At 34.6% G+C, this 18841-nt stretch overlaps 1 non-coding gene across 1 annotated transcript; it reads right to left on the bottom strand.

Annotated features, from left to right (window-relative positions):
- Positions 1-1074: 1074 nt before the first annotated feature.
- LOC136234464 (small nucleolar RNA R71) lies at positions 1075-1183 on the bottom strand. The gene has a single exon (XR_010691346.1). It is a non-coding gene; the product is annotated as a small nucleolar RNA R71 (small nucleolar RNA).
- Between the last annotated feature and the right edge of the window lie 17658 nt (positions 1184-18841).

The following is an 18841-nucleotide window of genomic DNA, read 5'->3' as shown; positions in this document are numbered from 1 at the left end:
GAAGAGATTCAGTTTATAAAATGATAATTGTATCACATAATCCACTTACTTCGTTTTTAATTCTTAATTCTCATTCACTACAATAGGTCGAGGAATTAGGATTATCTATCTAAAAACATCCAAGTTATTTAATCCTGGATCGAGAGATTGGATTATATACTCCTATCTGATACAACTGCAGCAAGTTTGAAAAGTGTTTTCAGGTTTAAACTTATAAAAATCTAAATGTATCCCGGGCTATGCACGGAATAGAAACTTAGAAAATATAATTTAAGTATTATTTTCATTCTTTTAAACAAAACTATTTACAAATCTAATTATTTATTCTCTATAACCAAGAGAAAACGAATTTATAAATTTAAATTGTTATAGTAGTTAATCAGCGTTCTCTGTCGGATCGATATCTTATTATTACTACAAGCAGAACCGTGCACTTGCGGCATTCGCCTAACAAGTTTTTGGCGTCGTTGCCGGGGAAGGCCAAAGAGATTAACCTATATAAATTTTATTTATTTATTCTGAATTTTGGTTTATAGACTTGTATGAAATTCTTTCTGATTAACAGGTACAAAAAACAAAAGTTTATGCGTCAGACACGAAGTGCCAAGTAGACAATAGAACCTTATCAACCTGAGATTGAAAAGAATTTAAGAAAAAGAAAAGAGCAAGGAAAAATAAGAACAAAAATAAAGCAAAGATGGCAGTACCACAAAGATTAATGGACTACGCCGCACCAGCACTCAATGAAGTACAAGACGGGGTAGTGCGTCCACCAATCATTGCAGAACAATTTGAGATCAAACCATCTTTACTTCAAATGTTAAAAAACAACGTCCAATATTATGGACTACCTAAAGAGAATCCAAACACTCATCTGGCAAATTTTCTAGAAATATGTCACACCTTTAAAATTAATAGGGTGACAACAGATGATATTAATCTTCGTCTTTTCTCATTTACCTTGAAAGACAAATCAAAGCCTGGTTGAACTCACTTCCACCAGGAACAATCACTACTTGGGACCAACTAGCCAACAGTTTCCTGTCTAAATTCTTTCCCTTAGCAAAAACGGCAAGAATTATCAAAGAAATCGCATCATTCACTCAGCATGAAACTGAAACCATCTATGAGTCGTGGGAATGTTTTTTAAAGAACTACAAAGGTTCTGCCCACACCATAACCTACCCCAAGAATTACTCATGCAAACCTTTTACAATGGTATAAACCCAACCACCCGAGGAACAATTGATGCTATGGCTGGAGGATCATTTATGGAAAAGACTTCTGCTAAAGCATTTGATCTGTTGGAAGAAATGGCAAGAAAGAGCAGCATGTGGCCAGTAGAAAGATCATAGACTTTTGATACAAGTAATGCTCTTGCCTCCTCTTCATCCTTAACGGTGAAAGGTATACATGACTTAGACCCTGTTACACTATTGCAAACACAATTTTCTGTTTTATCTCATAAGATAGACAAATTACACACTGAAGTACAAAACCAATCTAATAATGATTGTAATAATTCGGATTTGGAAGAACAAATTAATTACGTTCAGAATCGAAATAATCCTTATTCAAATACTTACAATCAAGGATGGAGAAGCCATCCGAACTTTGACTGGAAAGAAGGAAATTCCAACCAAGATAAATCCAACACTAATCATACCAGTGACCCACTAGGAAATCTTTCTTCTAAAATGGTAAAATAGATAATCATGTAATAATTTGAAAAGGATCGAAAATAAATTTGATCAACTTTTTAAGAATCATTCATCTTCCATCCATAATTTAGAAGTTCAGATTGGTCAATTAGCAAATGCTAGACCATCTAGAGGCCATGGAGGACTTCCAAGTAATCTGGAAAATAATCCTAAAGAGAAAATGAAAGCTATCACTCTTAGATCAGGAAAAAATTATATTAATCCAGATGCCACCAGTATTGAAACTGGAGTTCTGCAGGAAAAAGAAAAACCTGTCTTGCAAGCATCACCTGTACCTGATTCTTACAGTGATAATTTTGTTTAGGCTGCTAAAGAAGAAAGTGCTAATACTTACAAACCGAAACCACCTTATCCTCAACATACACGGCATAAAGATTATGATAAGCAACTCAAAAAATTTCTAGACAAACTGAAAAACATTCATATTAATTTATCTTTCATGGATGTTATAACTCAGATTCCTAATTATAGCAAATTTCTGAAAGATTTGATTGCCAAAAAGATTAGTTGGGAAGGAGCATCTACAATGGACCTAACGGAAGATTGTAGTTCTATAATTTCTAGTCAAGCACCCACGAAATTAAAAGATCCTGGATGTTTCACTATCCCATGTAAACTATGAAATGTAGAATTTCCCAGTTGTCTATGTGATTTAGGAGCTAGTATTAATTTGATGCCTTTATCTATTTTTAAGAAGTTAGGACTAGAAGAGGATATAAAACGAACATCTATGGTTTTACAATTAGCAGATCATACTATTAATAAACCATATGGTATAATAGAAGATGTACAAGTAAAAGTGGATAAATTCATTTTTCCCATTGACTTTGTCACCTTAGATTTTGCATATGACGTTAACTGTCCTTTGATTTTAGGAAGACCGTTCATGAATGCGGGAAGGGCATTAGTTGATGTTTCGGAAGGAAAGATAAGGATATGTGATGATAAGGTTGAGTTTGATATGAATAAAGCAATGAGATATCCTATGGAGGAAAGTGTGTGCATGAAGGTCGATTTAATCGACGAATGCGTGTATGATTTAACCAGTAAGGGAGTGATGAGAGTGAACCAGAACTAGAATTAGAACTATAACTAGAAAATAAGACAACAGAGCCACATTTTAGAAGTGAAGGACCTATTCCTCCTTCAATAGAGAAACCACCCATATTGGAATTAAAAGAATTGCCAAAGCATTTGAGGTATGCATATTTAGGAGAAGGTAATACTTTGCCAATAATAATTTCTGATAAGTTAGTGCAAACGAGGAAACATGTGTACTATAGGTAGTAAGAAAAAGAATCAAAAGTATAGGTTGGCAGATATATGATCTTAAAGGAATTAGTCCAAATATAGTAATGCATAGGATACACCTAGTTGAGGGAAAATTGCCTAAGGCAAATAGGCAAAGGAGATTGAATCCAAATATGAAAGAAGTAGTTGAGCAGAAATTACCAAACTATTAGATGCATGAATTATATACCCTATATAAGATAGTGAATGGGTAAGTCTTATTCACTGCGTACCTAAGAAAGGAGGTATGACTATAGTAAGAAATGAACAAGGTGAACTCATTCCAACACGGGCCACCATTAGATGGAGGGTTTGTATAGACTATATGAAGCTTAATTCAGCCACTAGGAAAGACCATTTTCCCTTACCTTTTATCGACCAAATGATAGAAAGATAGTTGGACATGCTTTTTACTGTTTTCTTAATGGATTACTCTGGATTTTTCCAGATTTTTATTTATCCAGATGATCAGGATAAAACTACATTTACATGTCCCTATGGTACATTTTCTTATAGAATGATGCCTTTTGGTTTATGCGATACACCAGCCACATTTCAGATATGCATGACTTCCATTTTTAGTGATCTCATAGAGGATATCATAGAAGTATTCATGGATGATTTCTCTGTATATGGAGATTATTTCGATGCATGCTTAATGAACTTAGATAATGTTTTAGCTAGATGTGAGTTAAACCTAGTTTTGAATTGGGAGAAATGTCACTTTATGGTAGATAAAGGAATTGTCTTAAGGCATAAAATCTCAGAAAGAGGTATAGAGGTAGATAGAGCAAAAACTGAACTGATAGAGAAATTACCAGCACCAATAAATATTAAGCGCATTAGGTCATTTCTAGGCCATGCTGGTTTTTACAGGAGATTCATTAAGATTTTTTCTATTATTGCTAAACCTCTCACTAATTTGCTAATAAAAGATAATCCCTTTGACTTTAATGAGAACTGTCTAAAAGCTTTTAATATTCATAAAACATCTTTAATTACTGCACCAGTGATAACAAAACTAGACTGGGATCAACCATTTGAGATTATGTGTGATGCCAGTGATTTACATGTAGGGTGTGTACTAGGCTAGAGAAAAGATAAAAAGTTGCATGTGATATATTATGCAAGTCATACGCTATCAAGAGAACAATTGAATTATACGACAACTGAAAAGGAAATGTTAGCAGTAGTATTTGCATGTGATAAGTTCATGTCATATTTGTTAGGATCAATGGTGATTATATATACTGATCATTCTGCTTTGAGATATTTATTCTCAAAGAAAGATGCAAAACCTCGTCTCATTCGATGGGTTCTCTTGTTGGAGTTTAGTGTCCTAAAGACAATTGTTTAGGATATTAATATTAATGAATAAATTGTTTATTTAATCAGATATATAGCATTAAAATGTAACTATATATAAAGGCACAAATCTTTCATAAAGAAAGTAATCCTAAGTTTGTTTAAGCAGTTATAGAGTGTTCATACAAGCATGAAGTGAGACTATACTTTATAACAAGATCAATAAACTTAAAGTAAACCCAAGTCAAGTAATATGTTATAGGGGTTGACATATTACTATTGAGGCTTGCATGTAACAGTGTTTTCTATCGAGACAGAAAGCTGATCTCACAAGCTTTAGATATTCGGATATCTAGACAGTTACATGGATCCGGTGAAGGAGTTCATTAGGATTGGGACCCGACTTGAGATAACAGTATGGATTGATTTATCTAATGTGTCGACTGTTCATCTCATTGGTATTAGTAGGTATAACTAATCCTCAGACTCAAACATTCGTTAATTAGTGATTCTGGATTATGGAGTCTGATACTTTGATTCTGTGCGAGCACGATCCAACAGGTGAGAGCCTGTGGGTGTGTGAGAGCTAGGTTGGGTATCACACAAAGTAATTGCAGAATAGTTAATGCCAGATTGAGCATTTGTCATTCCCGATAAGTGGGAGATATATCCAAATGGCCGCTTATGGTGAATTAACTGAAATCCTTGCAAGGTGATAGAGTTCAGAGTAGAAATAGATATTTCACTTAACTTATCTTTCAGAGTGAATTCAACCTGTACAAGTAAAACTGGACTCTTCATTATATGTAACCTTGACACGTTCCATGGTTATAAGTGTTAAGCCCAAAATATACCTAAAATATCATTAACATTTACATCATTTTTATTACAAATCTGTGTTGTTTATATCTGTTTAGATTACTTTTACTCTCCAATATCTTTCTTTCTTGCAAGGTACCTAAATATTTGGTAAAATCCAAATAGGAACGAAAAAGGATCTAAAACAGAAGAAAAACCCTACAAAAGGAGTCAAAGACGACGTAAATCGAAAGCACCAAGTCGAGGACACAAACGAAAGCAAAGAAATGGAAAACTCACCGTGCCGCGACAGCGAATCCCCCACCCGCGGCCGCGACACGCGTGGTTCATATTTCCTCCCTTCGTCCAACGTTCAACTTAATGCTCCCCCATTCACGGCCGAGGATTCCTATCCTCGGTAAGTGCAGAAATTTTGCCAAATGCATTTAACACATGTTGAAATCCAAGAAACGCGTTCGTTCAAGTGGATAAAGACGTCCTTTCACAACGGACACGACTCTTAACCAACGGATACAATTTTTCACAAAGGATACATCACTTCAATCACAACCCTTCAACATCTATAAATAAAGAGTTGATGTTGAGAAAAAATGCAATGTAATGTTATGTAATATAGATATAGAATCAGAGCGTAGAACTAATGTCTAAGTTCTAAGTAAAAACAATTCGAGAGTTATAAATTAGATTCTGTACAAAACAAGATGAGGTACACATATTGTTTATAGTTTAATTACAACTCAGTAGCGTTTAGACATTGTTCCAGTTTTAGTTTGCATTTTGGTAGTGGCCGACCGAATCCCTATTACGAAGTTACAGCGAGAAGATTGAGTAGAGTGTTCGCCCCTGAGCCTGACAACCTCTAAGGAAACCCAAGGAAAGGACTGATCAGCCGTTCACTTGCACGCCCTCGAAGAACTCGATGCTCCATGTTCTCTGTAAACTTGTATCAATTTATTTTTCATCTAATAAAGTCCGTTCTATTCGACAAATCGTTATGCAGCACTTATGGTAACCAATCCAATATAAGTGAGGCTGGTGTTTTCATTAATACGTAGTTAAATTCAAAATCATTACAAGGAAACTTTGTTGAACACTTAGGCAAATTATCATCTCGAAAGAGTTTTAATTTGAGTAAGGGCAACTATCCCGAAAGGGTTTTGTCGCGTTCAAAGCCAATTAATTAGAGGTTCCGTCATTTATTTCATCATCATAATTGATACAAAGTTTAAGTTGTTTTCTTTGCTTAATGCAAATGAATACATTCATTATTTTTCTAAAAAGTTCTAAATGTTCCTGTTTTGTAAAATTCATCCCTAAATCAGAAGATCTTTCTAACAATCGATTTATTCTAAATATAAAATCTTATTCCAGCATTTTCAAATACTCAAAGTCCTCAAACTCAATTAAACAATTATTTTTTTTCCTAAATTCAATTAGACAAATTTCACTTTTCATTTACAATTAATAGTAAATCTAACAAGTTCGAAATTAATAAATTCAAAAATAAGTTTTTCGTTAAAAAACGTATCCCTGTGGGATCGATATTTTTATTACTACAAGCGAAACCGTGCACTTGCGAAAATCGCTCAACAATAAGAAATTGACCAACAGGATATAGTTGATGAAGGATCGTATTATAATATACAAAAAGGTTAAAGTCAGTTATCAACCTGACTTCTTAATTGCTCTGGGGGAATATCATAGGTTCTGCTAGTAACAGCTCGCGACGGTATTCCGTTATATATATGTTGGAATTAATCATGATGAATAATCTCAAAAGATATATACGCTAGTGGCAATAATGAACCTAAAGGGTCGCATATGGGACTTGAAATCGGAGGACGAAAGTGTAATTGGTGAGACACTATGCATGGCCGAAATTCATTAATTAAATATAGGGATTATTAATTTGATTTAATTATGAATTAGATTATGATTATAAATTAAATTAAAAGAATTATCTGATAATATTAATTAGAGGTTTTATTGTGACTGAAACTCTAATTAATTATCCCTAACAATAATTAAATTATTAATTTGATTAATAATAATTATCTAGATATAATTAGTTATTATTTAGATAATAATAAAGTGTTTATTTAATTATCTAATTAGTAATCCTATTCCGAATAAGATTTTAATTAATTAATTAGCTAACACAACTAGGACTAGGGTTTTGAGAAGTCTATAAATAGACTCCCTGGGCTAGAAATTTCGATACATACATAAAAGAAAAGGAGGAGGAACCGTTCCGTCTTCGTCTCAACTAATTTACATTATTTCTTACTCTCTCTTTGATCTCGTATCGGTTTCTGTTAGAGGCAGTCATTGTGATTGCTATATTTTAAGGTTGATAACTAACTAGTTATTGTTTTTCTGTGTTGAACAAAAATGTTCGTTGCTCACGGATTGAATATAAGAAGTTGTGGGCACTTCGTTTGCAACCGTAGATAGTTCTTCACAAAAGGTATTTCATTCTATCCCTCTTTATATGAAATAACAATTAACAGATCTTGGAAAAGGGAAATAGATAAAAATAGATAAAATTTTATTATTCCGCTATGCCTAGGCTTGTCTATTTTCCTACATCTCTTATTACAAGAGTTTGACATCGAAATAAGAGATAAAAGAGGGTAGAAAATGTTGTAGTGGACCATCTATCCAGATTAGAGGATGAGTATGGACAATGAGGAGTGTCTTCTGGTATAAATGATAATTTTGCTGATGAAAATCTTATGAAAGTTAGCTGTTATATAGTACCATGGTATGCTAATTTTGCAAATTATCACGCAACAAATATCGTTCCTACTCATTTAACATATCATCAAAAGAAAAAGTTATTTTCAAATGTTAAGAAATATCTATGGGATGACCCATACTTATTTAAGGTATATGGAGATGGAATAATTAGAAGATGCGTGAATGACCATGAAATTAACTCTATAATTCATGATTGTCATGATAGCCCATATTGAGGACATCATGGGGCTACTAAAACCGCATCCAAGATACTAGACAGTGGTTTCTTTTGGTCGACGTTGTTTAGAGAAGTTCGTGCTTATGTCACTCATTGTGATAAGTACCAAAGACCGGTAACTTAGGAAAACGTGATGAAATGCCATTAAGATTTATCTTAGAGGTAGAAATTTTTTTATGTTTGGGGTATAGATTTCATGGGTCCATTCCCCACGTCGTTTGGCAATGATTATATATTAGCTACAGTTGATTATGTGTCTAAATGGGTTGAAGCAATAGCTGCTCCCACTAATGATGCAAAGGTCGTAGTTAAATTCTTGAAGAAACTTTTTAGCAGATTTGGAGTACAAAGAGCAATAATAAGTGATGGAGGAACACATTTTTATAAACGGTTCATTTGCAACTCTAATGAGAAAATACGGGGTACACCATCGTGTCTATACCCCTTATCATCCACAAACAAGTGGACAACTTGAGATTTCTAATAGAGAAATAAAATGGATTCTGGAGAAAACAGCTTCATCCTCTAGGAAAGATTGGACAATTAAGCTTGATGATGCGTTATAGGCATACCGTGCTGCATTCAAAACTCCAATAGGAATGACATTGTATCGGTTGGTTTATGGTAAGACATGTCATTTACCTGTGGAATTAGAACATAAAGCTTACTGGGTAATCAAAGCTTTGAATTATGATCTGCAGAATGCAGGAAAGAAAAGGCTTCTGCAATTAAATGAATTAGACGAGTTACGTATTCAATCATATTAAAACGCTAAATTATATAAGGAACGAATTAAGGGATGGCATGATTCCCGTTTGAAAACAAAAATGTTTAATGTAGCTGATAAAGTTTTACTTTTTAATTCCCGCCTTAGAATGTTCCCTGGAAAATTAAAATCTAGATGGACAGGACCTTATGAAGTAAACAATGTCTTCAGCAATTGAGCATTGGAACTGAAAAATCTTAAGGGTGAGTTATTTAAAGTTAACGGACATCGATGTAAGGTCTATTTTGAGACCAAAGAACAACAAATTGACAGTACTGTTACGTATCTGTCTAATCCTTGAAATAATCTTTTTCTAAGTTTACACATTATTTTTATTCTTAGTAAGGGAAGTCATTAGGATGAACCCTTTGTTATCTAATATTTGCAGTTGAGTATTTTTCAGATAATACATGTTACAAATTAAATATGAAGTTTACAGAGCATGGTGATGTTGATTGTTCAGAGTAAAATCAAGTTTTTGATGTGTCTTGTTCGTGACCCTAGTGTCACATTCGTGACAGACAAGAAGCGCAATATTTGAAGATTGTTAAAGTTACACAAGATAAGGGACCGCATGAAAAAACCCTGTCGCGACCGTGACCAATCTTATGATCGTAATAGAAGGTTTCAAGGAAATAATTTTAAAATGTTGTAGCCATCAAGAATGTGACCACACGTCACGAATGGGACAGAGGGATTCGAGGAAATAATTTTAAAATGATTTAGCCATCACGAACGTGACAGCAGGAATTCGACCAAAAACCCTAAAATTACAAGTTGGATTATGATTTAACCCCTTCCTATTCCTAGTCAACTTCCATCTATCGTAACTCTTCCCTATAAACCTTTTACCTTCCCAATACACCTTTTACTCTTCCTAAACAACATAAGCTTTCACTTACCCTATCAAACACTCAACCATTAGAACCATTCATTACACCTCTACCGACACCTAACCACCCCAAATCCTTCTATATAAGGAACATATCTTTTCACCATTCACTACACCAAGTAATGCATTCTACCCAAACTCCTTCAAACTCCATTATCATCTTCTCTAAGTTTCTTTCCTACCTCCATATCCTTTCAAGCAAACATGCCAAGGGAGAAGAGGACTGCTGATAGAAGACATGGTGATTCCTCACATACGAATCTAGCCGAGAGGTATGGTGCTCTATTTCCTATCTACTCTGCTGATGAAGGTAAACGGTATCTTCATTTTAAGGATGTCAAAATTGAGAGTATTTATTTTATAAATGATGGGTTGTTGGAGATATTGGAAATCAAAGATAGAGTCTATGGGTCTCTTAAAATCCTAAAATGGGAGAAGTTTGCCAAACTTCGTTTCCCTCAGATTGATGCTTGTGCTGTTGAGTTCTTTTCTACTCTCCAATATGAGGATAAGAAGAAGAGTCATCTTTTGTTTAGGAATAAAGGGAATGAGTATCGAGTTGGATATAACGAGATGAATGCTTGGTTTGGTTTTCCGAAGCGTGGTTATTGAGAAACCTGGTGATTTTAATGTTGTTTCAGTTTGGAAAACATTGAATGGCTTGAATAATTTTAAGCCTAAAAAATCTCCCAATAAACTGATTTAGGATTAGGCCATACTATTTTTTCATAAATATCTCACTTACTCACTGTTTGGACGGGTTGAGGGCTCCAAGGTTCAGGCTAAGGATTTATTTGTGATTTACTTTGTTTTGAGGAAGAAGTATGTGGATTCTACTGATATTCTCTTTGATGCACTTTATAAGGCATCACGTTCTCGTACTCTGAAAGTTGGGATGGGTAACACTATTACTGCTATTGTGTTGGCTGCTAGGAATGATTTGCAGGCTCCTATTCTATAGAATGCTCACCTTCCATTTCTTGATCTTGCATTTTTAAAGAAGGCTACGTTGGCTAAAGACCCTGGTTTATTTATTTCATACAAAGCACGGGCTGCCAAGGTATTGGTTTCTTACACTTATGTCGGGAGTAGTTCGGGCAAAGGGAAAAATGTTGTTGAGGAAGATGATGAGGAGGAGGATGAGATGGAAGAGGAGGAAGAGGAAGAAGAAGCCGCAACAGATGAGGATGAGACTGTCAATGTCTCGGATGTCTCGGGTTGGAGACAAATTTTAACACGGTTGGACCGTGTTGATGAGGATAATACAAATTTGCTGATTAAGGTCGAAAAAATCGACCAAGATGTTGAGACATTGAAGAAGGATCATCTTCAACACGTCGGAAATTGTGTTCATTTTTCCTACGCAACAATGTTGAGTTCACACCATCTCCACCATCTCCACCCAATGGTGAATAAGTTATATCTTTCCAAATTTTTATTTTATTTTATTTACTTTTCTTTTCTTTTTAGTTTTTCATTTTCTAGTTTTTAGTTTTAGCATGTTTACATTTTCTGCTTTCGCCGCTCAAGGATGACATTGTCCGATTTAAGTGTATGGGGAGTCGTCTATCGAGTCTATGTACGAAAAAAAGAAAAAAATTATTATTAATGAAAAAGAAAATAAAATTAAAAAAATCAAGAAAGATGTGTCTCTTTACTGACTTGGATAAGGAAAAGCGATCGAAACAATAAATCAAAAAACTCGATCCCGGTACCCTTCTTCTTTGTCATTTTACGTTATTCTTGTATATCTTTTATCTTCATTTTTAAATTGAACATTTATATGCAATTTTTAAACTTCTGATTTCTTAAAGCATGTTTTTATAAAATTGTTTTTAACTTGATTCTTCTTAAAATTATTTCAAAATACAGATGAAGAACTAAGGAAACTACAACCATAATACATATAAGGTCATTAAGTCAATAAAGAATGGGGGTATATGCATTTGAGAGAAACAACGAGTTGAGAGAAATATCCAACGAGATATTAAAAAAAAGGTGAGAAGTGGTATGGAGCATAAGATGCAACCACTTAAGTGAGCCAAAAGAAATATATATATGTGCAGATTGTAACTCAAAAACGAGTAAAAAACAAATGCAAATGCAAAAAGAGATAAGAAAAGAGCGGAAAAAGGTGAGTATGATACAGAGCATAAAATGCAACCATATGAGCGATATATAAATTAGGATACCTAAAAAGGTCTTGAAGACAAGCAAAAGATTAAGTGTAGGGGAATCGATAAGTCTTTAATTTATGTATTTATGCATGCATATTCATATTTATATTAATGCATTTAGCTTAGTTTAGGATAGGTTTTGGAAAGATTCCACTTCTTTGTTCATGATTTCTACAGAGATAAGTTTGAAATACATAAAAGTTTAATATGAAGGAATATCAGTAAGGAACAGTTCAAAGACAAAAGAAAAGAGCCAAATTAGGGCAAAATCATCTCTCACGTTCGTGACATAAATGTCCCGAACGTGACATGCCTTAAATACTGGCATTGATAGAAGAACATCTGTCGCGATCGTGTCCTATGTTGCGATCGTGAAAGACAATTTCGCCAACTTTGCATGGCAAAGCAAAGTCATGAACGTGACACCCCTGTCTCGTTCGCCACCGACATCTTAACTGCAAAAAGACATGATTCTTCAGTATAATTGCATCTCTTTCATCCTGAATCATCATTCTTCACGGGCTATGACTCTCCATAACAACACTTGAAGAGTTATCATCTTGAAGAGACATGATCCTTCATCCACTATAAGAAGGATACTCCTCTCTCCATTCAATATACAGAATAATACAGACAATAGTTATAGAAAATATACTATACAAGATAAGAAGCAAGAAGATTCTATAGTTCTAAGCTTTTATTTCCAGCACTGAAGGAAGCAATATCGAGAGATACACTTCCTCGAGATATAAGATACCATATACAAAAGAAAAAGACGCCTCGAGGCCTGATAAACCTTACAGAGATAGTAAAAGGATTCACAACCCTTATACTCTTATCTGTTACAGTCTTTATTCTCTGTATTCTTTACTTTTGACAAATCATTAACTCTGTCAAACACTTGTTATCAAAATCACAATTCAATCTAATGCAAAGTATTCTATGTTCATCATCAGATTCTATGCTTTTATGAATAATCTAGGGAAATCCATTTAAGCAAGACATATGAATAGTTACCATTTTATGAAGTTATTTAATCCTAGATCAAGAGATTGGATTAAATACTCCTATCTGATACAACTACAGCAAGTTTGAAAACTGTTTTCAGGTTTAAACTTATAAAAATCTGAATGTATCTCGGGCTATGCACAAAATAGAAACTTAAGAAATATAATGTAAGTATTATTTTCATTCTTTTAAACAAAACTATTTACAAATCTAATTATTTATTCTCTATTTTTTTTGGTAGGAAAGCGAAAGAAAAAACAAACAAAAAACCCACAAACTAGCCCGGGATTAGCCTAGGGAAGCTAACCCCCACAAGATCATCTGAGAGTAAAGAAAGGAGGAACTCCGGCGGACGCGAGAAAGTTGAGACCCCCAACAAAATCACATGGCCCTCCGCAGCAAGGCAGTTGGCAACCCTATTCTGCTCTCTGAAAACATGTCCAAAGAAGATGGACTCGAAGAAAGGACCTAATCTTTTGATCCCTTTCACTAAATTTTGGTTACCCAAATACAAAGCCTTGTTTTTAGAGATGAAATTAACCGCCTCAAGGTTCACCAGAAATCTTTTCACACCCAGACTCTTAGCAAGCCTAATCCCAGAGAAAATAGAGAAAATGAATTTATAAATTTAATATGTTATAGTAGTTAATCGGCGTTCTCTGTGGGATCGTTATCTTATTATTACTACAAGCAAAATCGTGCACTTGCGGAATTCGCCTAACACTGTCCCTATTCGGTCTCAGTTCGGCTTGAGTGCACCCCTAGATGGATCGACAACTGGGAGAGTTTTTGACCCCTACAACAAGCCTAAAAATACCTTTTATTATGGTAAATGAATGTTTTTGGCCCGTCAAAATTCACATCTGGTCCTTCCAGCCCAGCCAATTTAATTAAGAATAGTGATTTTTATTTATTATTTGTTATTTTTATTTTTAACCAAATTGAATAATTTGGTTCATTATTATTTCAGTTTTGCAAGTTATTCGATTCGGTGTCGTGTCAATTATTTTGGTAATTTCAGTATTCGGGTTTTCATTTTGGTTCGGTTTTGAACTGATCCACACCCCTACTTATTTATGTTCTATCATGATTAAGAACAAGTAATAAATCCATAGGTATGATTTCGCTTGAAGATGACAAACACAGTAAAGAATAGATATAGAAAATAAATGAGAAAATTTGTCACTATGTCACCCTTTTGACGTGTGGTTGTCTTTTATAGATCTAATTGAAAGTTCGAACTTTTGTGTGTTATAGCCATTGTTCAGACAACCTAATTTTATTAAACATCTATTTACAAGTCAATATTAAATAAAATTTACAAGTATATAACTTGAAATATTTAACATAATATTTTTATTAATCTCTCAACAAACTTAGGAATTGTAATATAAAAATATATTATAATAACCTCCACTTTTTTTAGAACTTATAAGAATATATAAATTTATATAAAACTAATATGATCAAATTTAGGTAATTTAAGGAAATGTACTGAAAGTATTATTAAAAAAAATATAATATACATACATGTCTGCAATTTTATTACTTTGCTTATTATACCTTTCATTGTTATCGTAAAAAGATACAAGTCCATTTAAAATGTTTGTGTGTTCGGTAAAAAAAATGTATCAAGGTATCTGTTAACACCATGTTAGATAGGGTTTTATAGCTTAGTTTTATCTCTATTTTAATATCTTTACGTATATTTCCTCTAATTATTAGCGACTTATGTCCTATTCTAGTCTTGATTAAATTTTTGAGTTATTTGAGGTAGTTTCGGCCTTAAGCGAAGAAAATGGGCAAATTCAGTATTGTAACTCGGAGAGCTAGATTAGACACCTTGAGGAGCTACAAAAACTACCTGACGAGTAGCCCTTACTCAGAATCGACGAAGGATTCTGTAGTCAAAGTCGCAGAACATGATAATTAATAGTTACTTAGCGAGTTGGTAACAGGTAGCTCGGCAAGCTGCGATAAAGATGAGAAGTTGAACTCCATAGAACTCTACCGAGAAAGGCTCGGGTTATCCAACTTTCATAGCTCTAATTTGATAATAAGAAGGTTAAAAGACCCACTAAAGGATCAGGGAACCTTCTAGGGAAAATAAGGGTCTTTGATCTCTATAAATAAGAACTTTTTCATTGTAATCAAGAATATTAGCTTAGTCGTCTTTATATTTTACATACTTTTATACTACTTTTACTTGTTACCTAATTTTTATTTTAATTTAGTTTATAGTTTCGTTCCATTGTTAGTTTAGTTAAGCAAGCTTTGACATTAGTTTCTTAATTCCCTGTTTGTTTTCAAGTAAAGTTTCTCTTCATCTACACTCTCTTCCATCCTAACTTTGAATTAATAATCTATAATTATTAAGCATGAGTTCATATATAGTCTATCTCATCATGCCTTTGTGTTTGTTGCTTATGATGTTGTAGGGTGAGGAGACTTCAGTTGATGATCTTATTGCAGCATAATGCTGAACCTGAATCTTATGATCTATATTTATCCTATTCCAGTTAAAAAATTTCACCTAAATAACCAAAATAATATTATAAAATTCAGAAAAATATAATTTTTATTACATTAGCTTTGACATTGCCAATGATAGGATATAAATATGTATTATGATTTTTTAATTACCAAATTCTTATTGTAGTATAATGATGTTTGACATATTGGTTTTTGTACGATGGTTTGTGTTTTTGCATCATAACCATGAACCTGAAGCTATTGACCTTTTAATGGAGGTAATGTGCTGTAGTATTTACTTTATATTTTTATCTATTGAAGTTTTGCGTTAATTTCTTCACTTTCTTAAGCTTAGAGGTCTTTGACTCTAGGTGGAGGACTTTGATCTTTTGATTAATCATGTGATGAGGGCATCTTTAGCCCAAATGACTAGGGGTTGAGTCGCATAAAGTGTGGATCAAATCATGCGGAGCGTGGACTTAAGGTGCGTGAAGGAGGGATAAGCCCAGCCAAAGAGGACCAAGTCTAGGACCCCATCCACGCGGAGCATGCATTAGAACACGCGGAGCCTAGAAGGCCGGATCCTAACAAAGGGGAAAGACCAGCTACGGGAGAGGAAGGTCAGGAGGTCAATACCGCAGAGCGTCGAATTCCGCGTGGGGTGTCAACTTAGGCACACGGAGCGTGGGATATAACAATACTGCCACCTTTTCATTTTGTTCCTTAATTACCCCTAGGGCTAACACTTCTAGTTGTAACCCTAACCTATCCTTTTGGTCTTTTCCCATCAATTAGAGGTAGGTATAAAAGAATCTTATTTTGTATTGAAACACAACTTTTGATATTATTAAACTGAGCCTCCATTGGAGCTTAGATTCATCCAATTTTGGGATTACTTATCCTTTAAGTTTTAGCTTGAAAAGTTTGTAATCTTTGTCGGTTTACGATTAAAATTGTCATATCGACTTAATCTACATCAGTTGGTATCATAGACGAGTCGTTTTCCTTCCCGAAGACTTCTTCCCGGAAATGGTTCACTTCTTCCCGGAAATGGTTCAACCACGTATCCAATCTGAAACCATGGGATCCAATGAGCAAAGAGTTGAAGCAATAGAAGGCGTGTTGAAACCGTTGATGAATTCACTACGAGCGTTAGATGAGAGGCACCAAATGAGTACCCGAGAGTTAACTCTCGCCATTGAAGGCCTCAAGGTAAAGGGCTGAAATACCCAGGGACAACTAGTCGGGGATCCTCACCGGCGGCAAGAAAAGCCACTCTGACCCCACCCCGATCGACAACTGACACCACCTCCAAGACGAGATCATGCACTACAACCAAGGGACCCTCGGGTTCATGAGGCAAGGCGTCCTAACGCCGTTATCATTACAAATGTCGATAGTGATAGTGATGACGATTTGTTTGATGATTTTTAGCTGCCTAAATTGCTAGAACTATGGATATATACATGTGAGGAATGTAAATGATGTTGTTGGTCCCATGCATGTTCGTGTTGGGAATTTGGAGGATAGACTAGATGTAAGGCGAACACAAGATAAAGTTACAGGGACCAAGACTTTGAAAGAAATAAAAGACTAAAAAACATTTTTAAGTACTTTTATATAAAAAAAAATAGAACATATGTTTACTTTTTTTTATTTAGGTGGTGTTTGATAAAATTTAAAATTAAGTGCTGAAAAAATAAGCACATAATTTTAAGTGCTGAAAAAATAAGTACTTAATTTTAAGTGCTAAATAATATTAAATGCTGAAAATATTAAATAATATAACTGTTTGATAAATACTAAAAATAAGTACTGAATTTAAAATATTAATTGATAATGTTGAACTTAAAATTTTAAGTTAAATTTTTTGACTTACCAGAATAAGTGATTATGCGACTTAACTGAAATATTTAAGTTGTGTAATCAAACAAACTTAAAACCAACAAGCACTTAATATCTTAATTTTAAGTGTTGAAAGTCGTTATCAAACAGGACCTTAAACTCATAAGCAGTCTTAGGGGTACAAAAAACCACGAGAACTTGCTACATATATCAATTTATCAAAAAAACTACAATAGGAATATGATAATAATTTTATTAAATTGAAGAACATTGATAACACTGGAGAAATTTCCAATCAAATCACGTCCCTGTGAGGCGCCGTTGGGATCGGCCGGGAACACTCCGATGCCAAAGTCAGTAACAAATATGGAGAATAAACTGTATGGACAAAGCTTAGCGAAGAGTAAGAATATATACCTCAATAGCCTAGACGTAGGCTATTTATAGTTTGATGGATTTGTAACTTCTAGGTAACTAGAGAGTCTCCATTAATGCTCATTTAATGGCGGTTACAAGTTACTCTTAACCTGGCGGGTTAAGACTATTAATGATTCATTTAATGATCATTATGGCCGAGTTGACGGTTAGCCGTTACTTAGGTAAATGGAGAGATTCGCCATAGAGATCCGTCAGCGGATCTCTTAGAGCTAATCCAGGGAGATCCACCGGGCGGCTTCCTATGCCACGTGGCATACTTGAGGCGATTATCTCTTTTGGTCCTTGCGATAATATCCCGATGTTATCAGAAACCCCTTAAAAGGCTTTTAAAGTCCTTCAGGGCTTTTGGACTTCTGCGCGCCGTTCTATGCTTCTGTGAGCATTTTGTTCGATGCTCTTTTATGGCCGACACGTATAGTGACATCATAGTTGTGACGGATGATTTGATTTCGTCTGTTAGATTTTGTCCCTTAGGTGGTATCTTTACTGGTGGCGAATCTATGAATGTGGAGGAGGATCCTCAAGTAGTGAGGGCGAAGAAGAAAGGGGATAACCCTATTTTTCCATTTTTACTTAAAGATTGGAGTAGGTGGCCAGCCATACTCCATTATATGAACCTTTGTGAAGGTTTTGAAGCTGTTCTATTCCTTCTTGGAGGAAGTAAAGCTGCCCAGGGGTTCAATTTGTTACCTATCTTTGAGGTGAAATGATCCGCCCGCAGGACTTATAAATCCTTCTCAGGGAAGGATATGAGAGTGTAGAGACCTTGCGTCCAAGGATCGTTTTAACTCTATCGGTGACCATGATCCGCCTAGTGGCGGATCTATTATGAATGTAGAGAACTCGGGATGTTCTCTTTGTAACATACTGAAATTGCAACAGTAAAGGATATAAAGTTGATCAACCATGTTTATTAATGGAAAAGACACCTTATTACAGCGAATAGGTCTTTTATAAAGGAGCTTCATTTGATAACCGTTTAACAAGAAAACCCACATGGGAAAAAAAGCTTGCTAAAGGAAAAAAGAGTACTCAAGACCGTGAGCGTGCTTCATTTTCTGACGAAGTATTTGCGGAGGTTTTGGAGATTCCACGTGTGTGGTAGCGTATTGCCCTCCGTATCTTGTATTT

This window comes from Euphorbia lathyris, chromosome 6, assembly GCF_963576675.1.
Source record: "Euphorbia lathyris chromosome 6, ddEupLath1.1, whole genome shotgun sequence".
Lineage (NCBI taxonomy): Eukaryota > Viridiplantae > Streptophyta > Magnoliopsida > Malpighiales > Euphorbiaceae > Euphorbia > Euphorbia lathyris.
Note: the sequence above shows the minus strand (reverse complement) of the source record. Positions and strands in the feature narration are given on the sequence as shown.